The sequence below is a fragment of the Budorcas taxicolor genome, chromosome 2 (genome assembly GCF_023091745.1).
Source record: "Budorcas taxicolor isolate Tak-1 chromosome 2, Takin1.1, whole genome shotgun sequence".
Lineage (NCBI taxonomy): Eukaryota > Metazoa > Chordata > Mammalia > Artiodactyla > Bovidae > Budorcas > Budorcas taxicolor.
Window position 1 is genome coordinate 165,099,250 of NC_068911.1, and position 15,419 is coordinate 165,114,668.

Genomic DNA, 15,419 nt, shown 5'->3' on the forward strand with positions numbered 1-15,419 from the left:
CTGATGCTAGGAAAGATTGAAGGCAGGAGGAGAAAAGGATGGTTGGATGGCATCACCAACTCGATGGACATGAGTTAGAGCAAGCTCTGGGAGTTGGTGATGGACAGGGAAGCCTGGTGTGCTGCCATCCATGGGGTCCCAAAAGAGTCAGACACGACTGAGAGATTGAGCTGAACTGAACTGAAGGACCCTGAAGAACCAGGTGGTCTGAGGTTCGGTTCAGTTCAGTCGTTCAGTCGTATCCGACTCTTTGTGACCCCATGAATCGCAGCACGCCAGGCTTCCCTGTCCATCACCATCTCCCGGAGTTCACTCAGACTCACAGCCATCGAGTCCGTGATGCCATCCAGCCATCTCATCCTTGGTCGTCCCCTTCTCCTCCTGCCCCACAATCCCTCCCAGCATCAGAGTCTTTTCCAATGAGTCAACTCTTCGCATGAAGTGGCCAAAGTACTGGAGCTTCAGCTTTAGCATCATTCCTTCCAAAGAAATCCCAGGGTTGATCTCCTTAAGAATGGACTGGTTGGATCTCCTTGCAGTCCAAGGGACTCTCAAGAGTCTTCTCCAACACCACAGTTCAAAAGCATCAATTCTTCGGTGCTCAGCCTTCTTCACAGTCCAACTCTCACATACCGTAGCCTTGACTAGATGGACCTTAGTCGGCAAAGTAATGTCTCTGCTTTTGAATATGCTATCTAGGTTGGTCATAACTTTTCTTCCAAGGAGTAAGCGTCTTTTAATTTCATGGCAGCAGTCACCATCTGCAGTGATTTTGGAGCCCCCAAAAATGAAGTCTGACACTGTTTCCACTGTTTCCCCATCTCTTTCCCATGAAGTGATGGGACCGGATGCCATGATCTTCGTTTTCTGAATGTTGAGCTTTAAGCCAACTTTTTCGCTCTCCTCTTTCACCTTCATCAAGAAGCTTTTTAGCTCCTCTTCACTTTCTGCCATAAGGGTGGTGTCATCTGCATATCTGAGGTTATTGATATTTCTCCCAACAATCTTGATTCCAGCCTGTGTTTCTTCCAGTCCAGCGTTTCTCATGATGTACTCTGCATAGAAGTTAAATAAGCAGGGTGACAATATACAGCCTTGACGCACTCCTTTTCCTATTTGGAACCAGTCTGTTGTTCCATGTCCACTTCTAACTATTGCTTCCTGACCTGCATACAGATTTCTCAAGAGGCAGGTTAGGTGGTCTGGTATTCCCATCTCTTTCAGAATTTTCCACAGTTTATTGTGATCCACACAGTCAAAGGCTTTGCCATAGTCAATAAAGCAGAAATAGATGTTTTTCTGCAACTCTCTTGCTTTTTCCATGATCCAGCGGATGTTGGCAATTTGATCTCTGGTTCCTCTGCCTTTTCTAAAACCAGCTTGAACATCAGGGAGTTCACAGTTCAAGTACTGCTGAAGCCTGGCTTGGAGAATTTTGAGAATTACTTTACTAGCATGTGAAATGAGTGCAATTGTGCGGTAATTTGAGCATTCTTTGGCATTGCCTTTCTTTGGGATTGGAATGAAAACTGACTTTTCCAGTCCTATGGCCACTGCTGAGTTTTCCAAATGTGCTGGCATATTGAGTACAGCACTTTCACAGCATCATCTTCCAGGATTTGAAACAGCTCAACTGGAATTTCATCACCTCCAGTAGCTTTGTTTGTAGTGATGCTTTCTAAGGCCCACTTGACTTCACTTTCCAAGATGTCTCGCTCTAGATTAGTGATCACACCTTCGTGATTATCTGGGTCATGAAGATCTTTTTTGTACAGTTCTTCCATGTATTCTTGCCACCTCTTCTTAATATCTTCTGCTTCTCTTAGGTCCAGACCATTTCTGTCCTTTCTTGAGCCCATCTTTGCATGAAATAGTCCCTTGGTATCTCTAATTTTCTTGAAGAGATCTCTAGTCTTTCCCATTCTGTTTTTTCCCTCTATTTCTTTGCATTGATCACTGAAGAAGGCTTTCTCATCTCTTCTTGCTATTCTTTGGAACTCTGCATTCAGATGCTTATATCTTTCCTTTTCTCCTTCTCTAATATATAAAGAACTCTTAGAAGCAATAAGAAACAAACAGACCCAACAGAAAAATAAATAAAGGACATAAACAGACCATTTCACAAAAGAAAATATCCAAATAGCTCCAAATAGCAGATGATCAACCTCACTAATAAACCAAAGAAATGAAAATAAAAACAATAGGTTACACGTTCACCTATTAGATTCGAAATGCTTAATGCCTTTTGTTTAAAAAAAAAGGTGTTGACCAAGGCAATCCTTATATGTAAGTTTCATTGCTTACAAAAACTGCTACCCACCAAAAAAGGAGGGGGGGTGGTATTGAGAAGTGGACACTCATATTGTTGGCAAAAGTGAGAACTGGTACTAACTTTGGGGAGGATAGATGAGCAATATACATAAAAATTTTAATATTCACATCTTGAACCCAATAATTCCACATCTGAATATTTCTTCTAAAAATGCAAAAGGATGTATGTTTAAAGATGTTCGTTGTAATAGTGTTCATAGTCCATTCTTTGATAGAGGAAAATAGGAAGCCACAAAAAATAAAGAAGTGACTAGTGTTTGCCCATGTTCATGCTGATCAAATTTATGCATTGCATAAATGTCATGGTATATTTTTATGTGAGTATGCAATCAACATTTTAAAAATTAAATAACAGAATATTTTTCCATAGATTCCATGATAATTTTTTCCATTGAGTGGAAAAAAATAGATTTGTTAGATTAGATTATAACATAATTGAAAGTTAGTGAAAATTAAGTCGCTCAGTCGTGTCCAACTCTTTGCGACCCCGAGGACTGTAGCCCACCAGGCTCCTCCATCCATGGGACTCTCCAGGCCAGAACACTAGAGTGGGTTACCATTTCCTTCTCCAGGGGATCTTCCCAACCCACGGATCGAACCCAGGTCTCCCACATTGCAGGCAGACACTTTAACCTCTGAGGTACCAGGGAAGCCCATACAACATAGTTAAAATACTATGATTTTATCACATCAAGTTGTGTGTGTGAATGTTTGAAGTGTATGTGTGCACATGTACATATGAGTGTGTGTGTGTGTGTGTGTGTGTATGTGTGTGTGTGAACAGAGTGAATAGTCTGGAAGGCTGTGGTCCAAATCTTAATAGTGACTACCGTTGCATATTAGGATTGCACTTGAATTTTATGTTCTCCCTTATACTTCTCTTATGGCTTAAACTTTTAACAATTAACTCATGAAAACAGTAATGGTATTTTCATTCTAGGGAAGGAAGAAATCAGAGAGTCTTGCTTCTCCAAGAGATGAAGCCCAGTGGTGGGGTTGGGACATGCTAATCCCCATGGATTGGGGCATGCTTTGGTTGCCCCCAACGCAACATGGTTGAGGCATGCTCACCCAGTGGGTTGGGATATTAAGGAGAGTCAGAACTGGAGCCATATCTGCAGGCTGATTGTGAAGGTCAAAGATAGGAAGGCCTGCTTGTCCAACACCCTCACTTTAAGGCGGGAGTTGATTGATCAGGCGGTGCTCAGAGAGGGCAAGGGACTTGGTGGAGCTCACACAGTGAGCCAGTGCTGACTCAGACACCAGAAACCAAACCTTCAGACCCAAGGCCAGGGCTCCTTGCTGGCTGCTCTCATGTCACAAGGCAGATCTGGAGATCAGAAGTTAGGTCACTTTTAAATAGCATATTTCCACAGTTCTGGTGCTGCCAGCAATTTGCTGGGGAAACAGTTCTTTCCAACTGAGTCTCATAAGATGCCTGGGGACATCTTCGTACCAAAAGGCCTGTCATTGATGCTGACCAGGAAACTGAGTTGTAAGAGAATGAGATGGTTTCTTCCCTCCACAACCTCGCCTCAACCCTCTTACCACCTGCCTCCAGTACTGCCGCAATAATTCATTTTCTATACCACCCTCCAGTGAAGTGAAAGTCGCTCAGTTGTGTCCGACTCTTTGTGACCCCATGGACTGTAGTCTGCCAGACTCCTCTGTCGTTGGAACTCTCCAAGCCAGAATACTGGAGTGGGTAGCCATTCCCTTCTGCAGATCACCCTCCAGGGATGTGTCAAAAACACCCCTCCAACCACAACGCCTCTGATTGGAAAATCTTTCTGTGGTTTCCCCTCTGTCATCTCTTACGGCCTTTAGTGAGTGGTCCCTCAGTTTTCAGCCTCCGGCCTCTCCCCAGGGGTCACACCCTATGTGCTGACTCTAGCATGTCTTTTTTTTTTTTTTTGGCTACACTGTGTGGCATGATGGATCTTAGTTCTCTGACCAGGGATCAAACTGTGCCCCCTGCACCACCAGTGTGGAGTCTTAACCAATGGACTGACAGAGAAGTCCCTCTAGCTTGCCTCTTTATCCTCCTGTGCATTTGCTAATGCAACCCCCTTTATGTATTATATTTCTGCTCATCCTTTAAAACCATCTTAAATAAATGTCCCCTTTTCCAGGAAGCCTTCCTAGATCCCCACAAAAATTTTTAAGGCGGGGCATTAAGCTATTCCTACCTCCTTTCCTGTGACTTGAGCTACTTCCTGCTTTTTTTTTTACTTCCTTTTTCTTATTTCACATTTTTTTAATTGATTTTTTTAAAACCCCCTTTCTTTGTTCTCTCAGCTACCATGGAAGTGAAGCGTGCATAATGCACAGATAAAATAGAGTTGAATAAAAATCCCTTGCCTGATTTCTACCACCCAATACAAAATCAGATGTTTTCAATCCATTTTATAATTCTTATCATTATGGCTTATTTAGATTCACCAACACATTTGCCAGGTTCTTTGTTCATCATTACCTCTCGCTTCTCACACTTTTCTTCTGGGATTGTTTTTTTAAAGGTTTTATTGAAGTCTAATTGGCATATGATAAATGGCGCAGAAAAATTGCACGTATTTAAAGTGAGCAATTTTGATAAGTTTTGACATATATACCACCTGTGAAATCATCACCACTGTCAAGATAATGAATATCACCCCAAAAGTTTCCTGGTGCCTCTTTGTAATTTCTCCCTCCTTCCGGAGTGGAGCTCCCTGCCCCACCCCATCCTCAGGCAACCACTGATCTGCTTTCTGTCACTATAGATTAGTTTCATTTTCTAGAATTTTGTTTGAATGGAGTCGTATAGGAAGCAGGCTTCCCTGATGGCTCAGTGGTAAAGAATCTGCCAGTGCGGGAGATGTGAGTTCAGTCGTTGGGTCGGGAAGATCCCCTGGAGAAGGAAATGGCAACCCACTCCAGCATTCTTGCCTGGGAAATCCCATGGACGGAGGAGCCTGGCAGGCTACAGCCCGTGGAGTCGTAAAAGAGTTGCACACGACTTAGTGACTACACAACAACAACAACTCTTTTCTATCTGCTTTCACTCAGCACAATTATTTTGAGATTCAGCTGTGTTGCTACATATATAAATAATGTGTTCTTTGTATTGCTGAGTAGCATTCCATTTTATGGGTATACCACATTTTGTGTATCCATTTACTTGTTGATTTGAGACCTTTATTTCCAATTTGTTGTTGTTTAGTTGCTAAGTCACATCTGACTCTTTTGCTACTCCAAGGACTGTAGCCCCCTAGGCTCCTCTGTCCATGGGATTTCCCAGGCAAGAGTATTGGGTTGCTATTTCCTTCTCCAGGGGACGCTCCCAAACCAAGGGTTGAACCCACATCTCCTGCTTTGGCAGGCGGCTTCTTTACCATTTGAGCCACCAAGGAAGCCCCATTTCCAATTTGGGCTATTATAAATAAAGCAGCAATGAACATTTGTGTACAAGTCATCATGCAACAATGGTTTTATTTCTCTTAAACACCTTGGAGTAGAATGGCTGAGTTATGTGGTTGGTGTATTTTTAACTTTTTAAGAAATTGCTAAACTGTTTTCCAAATTAGTTGTACATTGAACAGTTTCTCCAGCAATTTAAGAAAGATTTTGTTACTCCACATCCTCACCAGCACTTTGTATGGCCTTAGGTGTTACAGTAAGTGCATCGTAGTATCTCCTTGTGGTTTTAATTTGCATTTTAATGATGACTAATGATGTCAAACATCTTTTTATATGCTTGTTGGCCATCCACACATATTCTTTGGTGAAGCGTTTGTGCAAATCTTTTACCCATTTTGGGGGAAGCTGTGTGTTTTCTTTTTATTGAGTTTTTATAGTTCTTTATATTCTGCATAAAAGTCCTTGATTAGATATGTGATTTGCAGTTATTTTCCCCCAGTCTGTGGCTTGTCTTTTCGTTATTGTAACAGCGTCTTTCAAAGAATATATTTTTCTTAATTTTGATGAAGTCCAGTTTATCAATTTTTCCTTGCATGCTGTAACCAATGTTTTAAAATTTCAGTACTATATACAGGAAATCTTTGCCTAACTCAAGACAAACAAAGAATTTCTTCTGTTTTCTTCCAGAAGTTTTATAGTTTTATGGCATACATTGAAGTCCATGATTCAGGTCTTATTTTTGTTTTCATTTTTTGCCTATGGATGTTTAGTGGTTCCAATACTATTTTTTGAAAAGGTTATCCTTTCTCAATTGAATTGCCTTCCCATATTTTCAAAAATCAATTGACTAAGTGTGGCTCTCTTTCTGGAATCTCTATCTTGTTCTATAGATCTAACCGTCTATCTTGAAGCCAATCCCACACTGTCTTGCTTACTGTAGCTTTATAATAAATCCTTCAACATTCACATTCTTTTTCAAAACTGTTTTTGCGATTTTACATCCTCTGTATTTTTATATAAATTTTGGAGTTAGCTTGTCAGTTTGTACACACACACACACAAAGTCTACTAGGGTTTTCATTAAGATTGCGTTGAATCTATAGATGAATTTTGGGAGAATTGATTTAATATTGAGTCCACTAATCTAAGACCGAGGTATAGCATCCCATTTGTTTAGGTCTTCTTTAATTTTTCTTAGCAAAGCATTGTTATTGTGTACAGGTCTTATACATTTTTGTCAGAGTCATCTCCAAGTATTTAATATATTTTACTATAAATAATGTCTAAAATTTTATTTTCTGATTATTTGTTTCTAAGAAATAGAAATAAAATGGATTTTTTCATATTAATCTTGTGTCAAACCTAACTAACTCACTTATTTGTTCCAGTAGCACTGGCAAGAATCTCTAGTATAATATGCAATAAAAGTGATGAGTGCTGACATCTTTACTTTGATTCTGATCCCCAGGGAAAGCATTTAATCTTTTACCATGAAATACGGTAGAAATTGTACGTTTTTCATAAATGCCCTTTATCAAGTTGAGGAACTTCCCTATTATTTCTACAGCATTGAGAGTTTTGATCAAGAATGGATTTGACTTTTGTGAAACGTTTTTTCTGCTTATTAAGATGATCACATGGCTTTTCTTTCTCAGTCTGTTAATATGATGGATTATATTGACTATATTCCTGGGGCATGTTATCCTTTTGACCATGATGTATTGACAGCATCCTGTTTATATATTGTTGAATTCAATTTGCTGGCCTTGTAAAATAAATCAGGTAGTATTCCCTCCTCTTCGATTTTATGGAAGATTTGTGTAAAATTAGTATTATTTCTTCCTTATACATTTGGAAGAATTCCTCAGTGAAGCCATCTGGAGTTGGAGTTTTCTTTGTGGAAAGATTTTTAACTATAAATTCAATTTATTTGTGTGTGTTTATGTGCTCAGTTGGAGAGTCGTGTCCAGCTGTTTGCGAACCCATGGACTATAGCCCACCAGGCTCCTCTGTCCAAGCGGGAATACTGGAGTGGGTTGCCATTTCCTTCTCCAGGGGATCTTCCCAACCCAAGGAATCAAGGAACCCGCATCTCCTGCACTGGCGGGCAGACTCTTTACCACTGAGCCCCCTGAGAAGCCCCAATTTATTTAATACTTATAAAATTATTCAGGTTATCTCTTTCTTCTTGAGTGACTTTGGTCATTTGTATCTTTCAAGGAATTTATCATTTTTATCTAAATTATGAAACCTAGGTTGGCAGAGTACCTTCAATATCTTTGAAGATCCACTATCTTCTAGCTTGCATTGTTTCCAAATACAAAATCTGCTGTCATCATTCTCTGTTTTTCTGCATGTAGTGCATCTTTTAAAAAAAATTATTTTATTTATTTATTATTTTTGGTGTGCTAGGTCTTCGTCGCTGCACATAGGCTTTCTCTAGTCAGAGCGAGTGGGGCTCCTCTCTAGATGTCGTTCAGGGGCCTCTCACTGCAGGGGGCTTCTTTTGTTGCTGGAGTACAGGCTCTTGGCAATCTTCCCAGGTAACACTGGTGATAAAGAACCTGCCTGCCAAGGCAGGAGATGCAGCTCCGATCCCTGGGTCAGGAAGATCCCCTGGAGGAGGGCATGGTAACCCACTCCAGTACTCTTAGCTGGAGAATTCCATGGACAGAGGACCCTGGCGGGCTACTTACAGTTCAGGTCCATCTGTCTTGAAGAGTCGACCACCACTGAAGCGACTTAGCATGCACACCTGTGCAGGCTCTAGGCGCTCTGGCTTCAGTGGTTGCGGCTGGCAGGGTTTGTTGCCCCAAAGCCCTTCCTGAGCAAGGACCAAACCCGTGTCCCCTGCACTGGCAGGTGGACTCTCAACCATCAGACCACCAGGGAAGTCCCAGCAGTGTGTCTCCTACTCTGACTGCCATGAAGATTTTCACTTTATCGCTTGTCTTATGCAATTTGATATGCTGTGTCTGTAATTTTCTTTATGTTTCTTGTGTTTGTGGTTTATTGAATTTCTTGGATCTGTGAATTTATAGTTTTCATCAGATTGGAAAATTTTCAGGCATTTCTTCAAATTGCTTTTGGTCCCTCCCCTTCTCCTCTCCCTCCAAACACACATATGTTAGGCTGCTTTAAAGTTATCCTGCAGCTTGTTTATGCTTATTTCATTTGTTACATCTTTTTGTTTTCTTTGTATGTTTTATTTTGGATAGTTTCTATAGCTATGTCTTTAGATTCATAAATTTTGCTGCAGTATCAAAACTGTCATTAATTCCATTCAGTGTATTTTTCATCTTAAACATTGTAATTTTCATCTCTAGAAATTTGATTTCGGTCTTTTTTATATCTTCCATGACTCTACTTAACATACTTAATCTTTCTTCTAGCTTTTTGAACTTATGGAACTCAGTTATAATATGTGTTTTAATGTCTTGTCTCCTAATTCTATCATGTGTCACTTCTGGGTAGTTCTGATTGATTTTTCTCTTCCTGATAAGTTGTATTTCCTCCTTTACATGCCTGGTACTTTCTTTTTGGATGCCAGACATTGTGAGTTTTACCTTGTGGGTGCTGGATCATTTTTGTATTCTTATAAATATTCTTTAGCTTTGTTCTGGATATGGCTAGGCTCAGCTCAGTTCAGTTCAGTTCAGTCGCTCAGTCGTGTCTGACTCTTTGCAACCCCATGCACTGCAGCATGCCAGGCCTCCCTGTCCATCACCAACTCCCGGAGTTTACTCAAACTTATTTCCATTGAGTCGGTGATGCCATCCAACCATCTCATCCTCTGTTTTCCCCTTCTTCTCCTGCCTTCAATCTCTTCCAGGATCAGGGTCTTTTCCAATGAGTCAGTTCTTCACATCAGATGGCCAGAGTATTGGAGTTTCAGCTCCAGCATCAGTCCTTCCAATGAACACCCAGGACTGATCTCCTTTAGGATGGACTGGTTGGATCTCCTTGCAGTCCAAGGGACTCTCAAGAGTCTTCTCCAACTCTGCAGTTCAAAAGCATCAATTCTTTGGTGCTCAGCTTTCTTTATAGTCCGACTCTCACATCCATACATGACTACTGGAAAAACCATAGCCTTGACTAGACAGACCTTTGTTGGCAAAGTAATGTCTCTGCTTTTTAATATGATGTCTATGTTGGTCATAACTTTTCTTCCAAGGAGCAAGCATCTTTTATCTCATGGCTGCAGTCACCATCTGCAGTGATTTGGGAGCCCAAAAAAATTAAGTCTGTCACAGTTTCCACTGTTTCCCCATCTATTTGCCATGAAGTAATGGGACCAGATGCCATGATCTTAGTTTTCTGAATGTTGAGTTTTAAGCCAACTTTTTCACTCTCCTCTTTTACTTTCATCAAGAGGCTCTTCAGTTCTTCTTTGCTTTCTACCATAAGTGTGGTGTCATCTGCATATCGAGGTTATTGATATCTCTCCTGGCAACTTGATTCCAGCTTGTGCTTCCTCCAGCCCAACATTTCTCATGATGTCCTCTGCATATAAGTTAAATAAGCAGGGTAACAATATACAGCCTTAACATACTCCTTTCCCAATTTGGAACCAGTCTGTTCTATGTCCAGTTCTAACTGTTGTTTCTTGACCTGAATACAGATTTCTCAGGAGGCAGGTCAGGTGGTCTGGTGTTCCCACCTCTTGAAGAATTTTCCAGTTTGTTTCTCTATGATCCACACAGTCAAAGGCTTTGGTGTAGTCAATAAAGCAGAAGTAGATGTTTTTATGGAACTGTCTTGCTTTTTTGATGATCTAGCGGATGTTAGCAATTTGATCTCTGGTTCCTCTGCCTTTTCTAAATCCAGCTTGAACATCTGGTTAGGCTACTTGGAAATAATTTGACCCTTTCAAAAGTCTTGCTTCTAAACTTTTTGGACAGGATCAGAGTAGTATTTAGCCGAGAGATAATTCTCCCCATTGCTGAGGTAAAATTCTTTTGATTTCTCTACTCAGATTCCCAAGAATTATGATATTTTCCTCTCTACTTGGTGGAAATGGCCTTTTTACTAGCTGTATGTGAACTCTGAGAATTTTTTCCTCGAATCCTTCTGGGAGGTCCTTTCCCTTGCCTTGGGTCCTGTCCTCATATGCGTACATTGATCAATACTCAGTACTGGGCTAGTACGCTAGCTGGTACTTTGTCCTGTAAATTCTAGCTTCTCTGGCCTCCCTGGACTCCCTGATCTCAGGGATCTGTCTCCTAATTTCAGGAATACCTCTGGAGTCTGTCTGAGGTCCCTCTCCCTGCATTGTGGCCTGGAAACTTTCTCTAGGCAGTAAGCTGGGGCAACTACAGGGCTGAGTTTGTTAGTTTCCCATCTCTCAGAGATCACTGCCCCTTATAGCCTCACGTCTGATGCCTTGGGAACCACCACTTCATACATCTTGTCTAGCTTTTCTTAGTTGTCTCAAGCAGGAAGGTACGTCTAGTTCTTGTTATTCTGTCTTGACTGGAAGAGAAGTCTTTTCCACTGCATTTAATTTTCTTCTTTCTGACGTTCATCCTTCATAAATTCTTGGAGCAACGTCTAAGATAAGATTCCCTTATCTCTTAGTCTGTAAATCTCTGAAAATTTCTTTATTTTACACTCACATTTCAATGCTAGTTAGCTGAATGTAGGATCCTAATTGTTTTTCTGTTCACTCTGAAGTTTTATTCCACTGGCATCTATTGTTGCTGATGAGAAAATGGCTTCAGGCAGAAATCATTCATTTATAGATAACCTCTTTCCTCTCTAGCAGTTTTTCAGATTTCTTTCTTTATCTTTATTATTTTCCAATTTCTTTACAACATCTCTGGGAATGACATTTTAAAAACTACTCAGAACTCAGTGATTTCATTTTAGGGGCTCATTTTTCTTCATGTATAGAAAATTCTCATCATCATTTCTTGAAATGTTGCTTCTTCCCTATTGTCTCCATCTGGGACTGATTAGATAAGTGTTGGAACTTCTTGCTTTCTCTACCATGACTTTTAATTTATCTTTCATATTTTCCTTTTCTCTGTAATATTAGATAATGTTTACTGAATACTTACTATGTGCTATAAGAACTATAACTCAGTGACAAGAAACACAAACTCATATAATCCTAATGGTAATACCATGAGGCCTTCCCTGGTGGCTCAGCAGTAAAGAATCTGCCTGCCGTGCAGGAGACCTGGGTTCAATGCCTGGGTTGGGAAGATCCCCTGGAGGAGGAAATGGCAACCTACTCCAGTATTCTTGCGTGGAGAACCCTATGGACAGAGGAACCTTCTGGGCTACAGTCCATGGGGTCACAGAGTGACATAACTGAGTGCACACACAACAAACAGGTACAGTATATCTTCATTTTGCCTTTGAGAAAACTGAGACACAAGGAGATTTAAAAATACGCCTAAGGCCTTATAACTGGGCTTCCCAGGTGGCTCCAGTGGTAAAGAACCCACCTGCAAATGCAGGGGACATAAGAGACACAAGTTCAGCCCCTGGGTTGGAGGAGGGCATGGCAACCCACTCCAGTCTTCTTGCCTGGAGAATCCCTTGGACAGAGGAGCCTGGCTGATTATAGTCCCCAGGGTCACAAAGAGTCGGATATGACCGAAAAGACTTAGCACACAAGGCCTTATAACTAGTAACAGAGTTGAAATTTAATCCCAGGCGTGTGGCTTCAGAGCCCCTGCATTCGGCTGATATTCTTTGCTAGCTGTCATAATTTCATTTCTTTGTGCTGCTTTGTGCTACAGCCTGGGTGATGTCTTCAGGCCAATCAAGTTTACCACTTCTCTCTCCAGCCTAATGTCTAGTCTGCTTCTCAAAACACGAAAGAGTTTTCAATAGTTTATTTCTATTATCTCTATTTGGTTCTTCTTTTATTTAAAAAAAAGCTGTATACCTTCTATCCCTAATTTTATCTCTTTAAACAGACTTCTATTCTCATCTTTCAGACTTCTCTGTTTTGGCCAGGTGCACCATTCAGATCTCCCGTCATTAAAAAGAAAAAGGCACCCCATTCAACCACAAGGGGTGCAGTTAGCTGACAACCTGGGATTATTAGTACCTTTATGACCTGCCTGGGCTTTTGAATTGAGACCATGCTCTTCCTTGACAGTCTCCAAGCAATGACTGATTAGAAATAGGGAACTAGTCTCACCGTTTTGGTTCAACACAGGACTCCTCCAAAGTGCAATATCTGCTCTGAAATTCCCCTTTGGGTTAGCAGCAAAGGCTTTGTCAAGTCTGCATCACATCCAAGGCTCTCACCACCCAGTCTTGCTTCCTCCCCTCTTATCCTTCATAAGCAACACCCCAACTCCTAACTCCACCCCTGCCTTTATTTTCTGGAGGACACAACACAGCGTGTGAATTATCCAAGTTGTGTCATCTTCTAACTTTTTTCTCCTAGAAGTCTTTCTCTTCTTATACTTTGTACTGTTTTTCTAGTGGGAGTTGATTCTAAAGAAATCCTATGTGCCCTACATTGCAGAGGAGTACTTTGGGTAGTTTCACAAGAAACTTCATTCACTTAACCTGCCCCATGACAAATTTTCTTTCAATTTCTTGGTTTTCCCCTACCACTGACACCACCACCATTGTATTGTTAATACAAACTTAACCCTCACACCCACACTATAGCAAGCTGTGATTACAATTATTCCCAGGTGACTGTTTTCTGCCTACAATTTTTTATCTCAGCTATGTATTTAAAAACACATGTATGATATTTTATCAATCATTTCTATTTATTTACAGTAGGAGGTGAAAGGGACTTCTTCACTGGAGTACCCCATACTTACTGAAATCAAACCCCAAAACACACAGTAAGTAGATGTAGTCAGTTAATTGCATGTAACTGGTTTCTCTGGTCATCCTATCTATTTTTTTAACTTTTAATTTTGAAATAATTATAGAGTCTCAGGAGGTTGTAGAGAAGTCTTGCATGCTCTTCAGAGTTTCCCCCAATCAGGAATCTGCATTTTAACCAAATAATCAGATAGATGTAGATGCTGTCAGTTCCACATGTGTCTCCCTTGGACCTTTCCTATCAACTGCTAGCGTCTGCCCGTAACCAGTGATGCTCAGAGTTGGTATATAAAACACCTCGTGGAACTTCCCTGGTGGTTCAGTGGCTAAGACTCTGCACTCCGAATGCAGGGGTCCTGGGTTCCATCTCTCATCAGGAAACTAGATCCCACATGCCAACTAAAGATCCCACATGCTGCTACTAAGACCTGGCACAGTCAAATAAATAAACATATTTTTAAAAAACCCAACTGCCTCGCCCCTCACATGCGTTATTTCTGAAGAACATGTCTTTTACCATTTCCTAGTTTCCCTGCTAGATGAAGCGTTGATTACCAACTGTGGTAACTGGTTGTCTTCCTTTCCTTCACCACCTCCCACTTCTCTCCCAATGCAACCGACACTTCCCAAATAAGTGAACTGAACTCAAATCCTTGTCAAATCTGGACAGTCTGTACCAGAAGTGGTATTAGGAATCAGATCCTTAGGATGAAATTCTACAGTTGGGTCACCTGCCAGTCAGGGGCGACAGGACCCCATTGTTGGAAGTCCTTGATGTGGCTTGAAGTTGGTCACCTTCACTATAACAGGTGACCAACTCCTGTTATAAGGACTCTCATCTGTGGTGACTGGGGGGCTCGGATACAAGTGTAAGGGAGTATGATGGTTTCTATAGCCTCTCTAACATTTGAGAGATATGGAGGCAATGGTAATTAAAAGAGCTTGTGGAATTTGTTGGTTGTTGTTAAGTACCATTGACGCGATGAAAGAAGAAAATGATAGGCTGCAACTAACTAGCCAACTAACAATCTAGGCCACAGCACAAGAACCAGAAGACTTCTATGACAGCATTTAATGATCTCCTAATCTCCTTTGCTGGAGGGAAAACCAGAACCAGGACCCAATGATTAGAGTGGCAGAAGTGTCCCACTCCCCTTTTTTGGAGGGTAAGAGGCTCCCCTTCTTGCCTAGAGACCAGGGAGAGGCCTCGCCTAAGGCAGGTATGTTGCAAGAAGGATACTTGCCCTCTCGGAGGCCGGCTACCACTTCCTCTTGTCACTCTGGCTAATCACTAAGGTCAAGTCCTAGCATGGCCCCACTGAGGAAGTACTACCTCTGCTTGGAGACTTTTATCAAAAACAAACAAAAAATGCTAATAAGTAATTAGCATTGTTATCTGACTAATAAGTAGCAACAGCAATCTGGGAATGGATTTTGAGGGTGTTGAGTCAGGAGCAGAATGGAACATGGAGTTGGATTACAGAAGTTTGCTGAGATGGAAGTACTTTCCTGGGTCTCTGGATCTGTCATCCTGGCAAAGGCCCCTGGAGCTGGGATGGCTCCTTGAAACCTGAAAAAATTAATGATCTGGGTTCAATCAGGAGACAGAAACCTCAACTCTATTTTAATAAAATCTAGTATGGACAGAGGAACCTGGCAGGCCACAGCCCATAGGGTCACAAACAGTCAGACACAACTGAAGTGACTTAGCACATTGGATACACATAAAGTATTAAGTAGGTATAATGACATTAACTAGATAACTGGAAAGGTAAAAAGAGCAATTGCCAAGTTATCACAAAGACAGCAATTACAAGAGCAGATGCCATGTCCAAGGCTCATGAAATAAGGTAAAAGGGTGGAATTACAAAAATTGAAAAGCT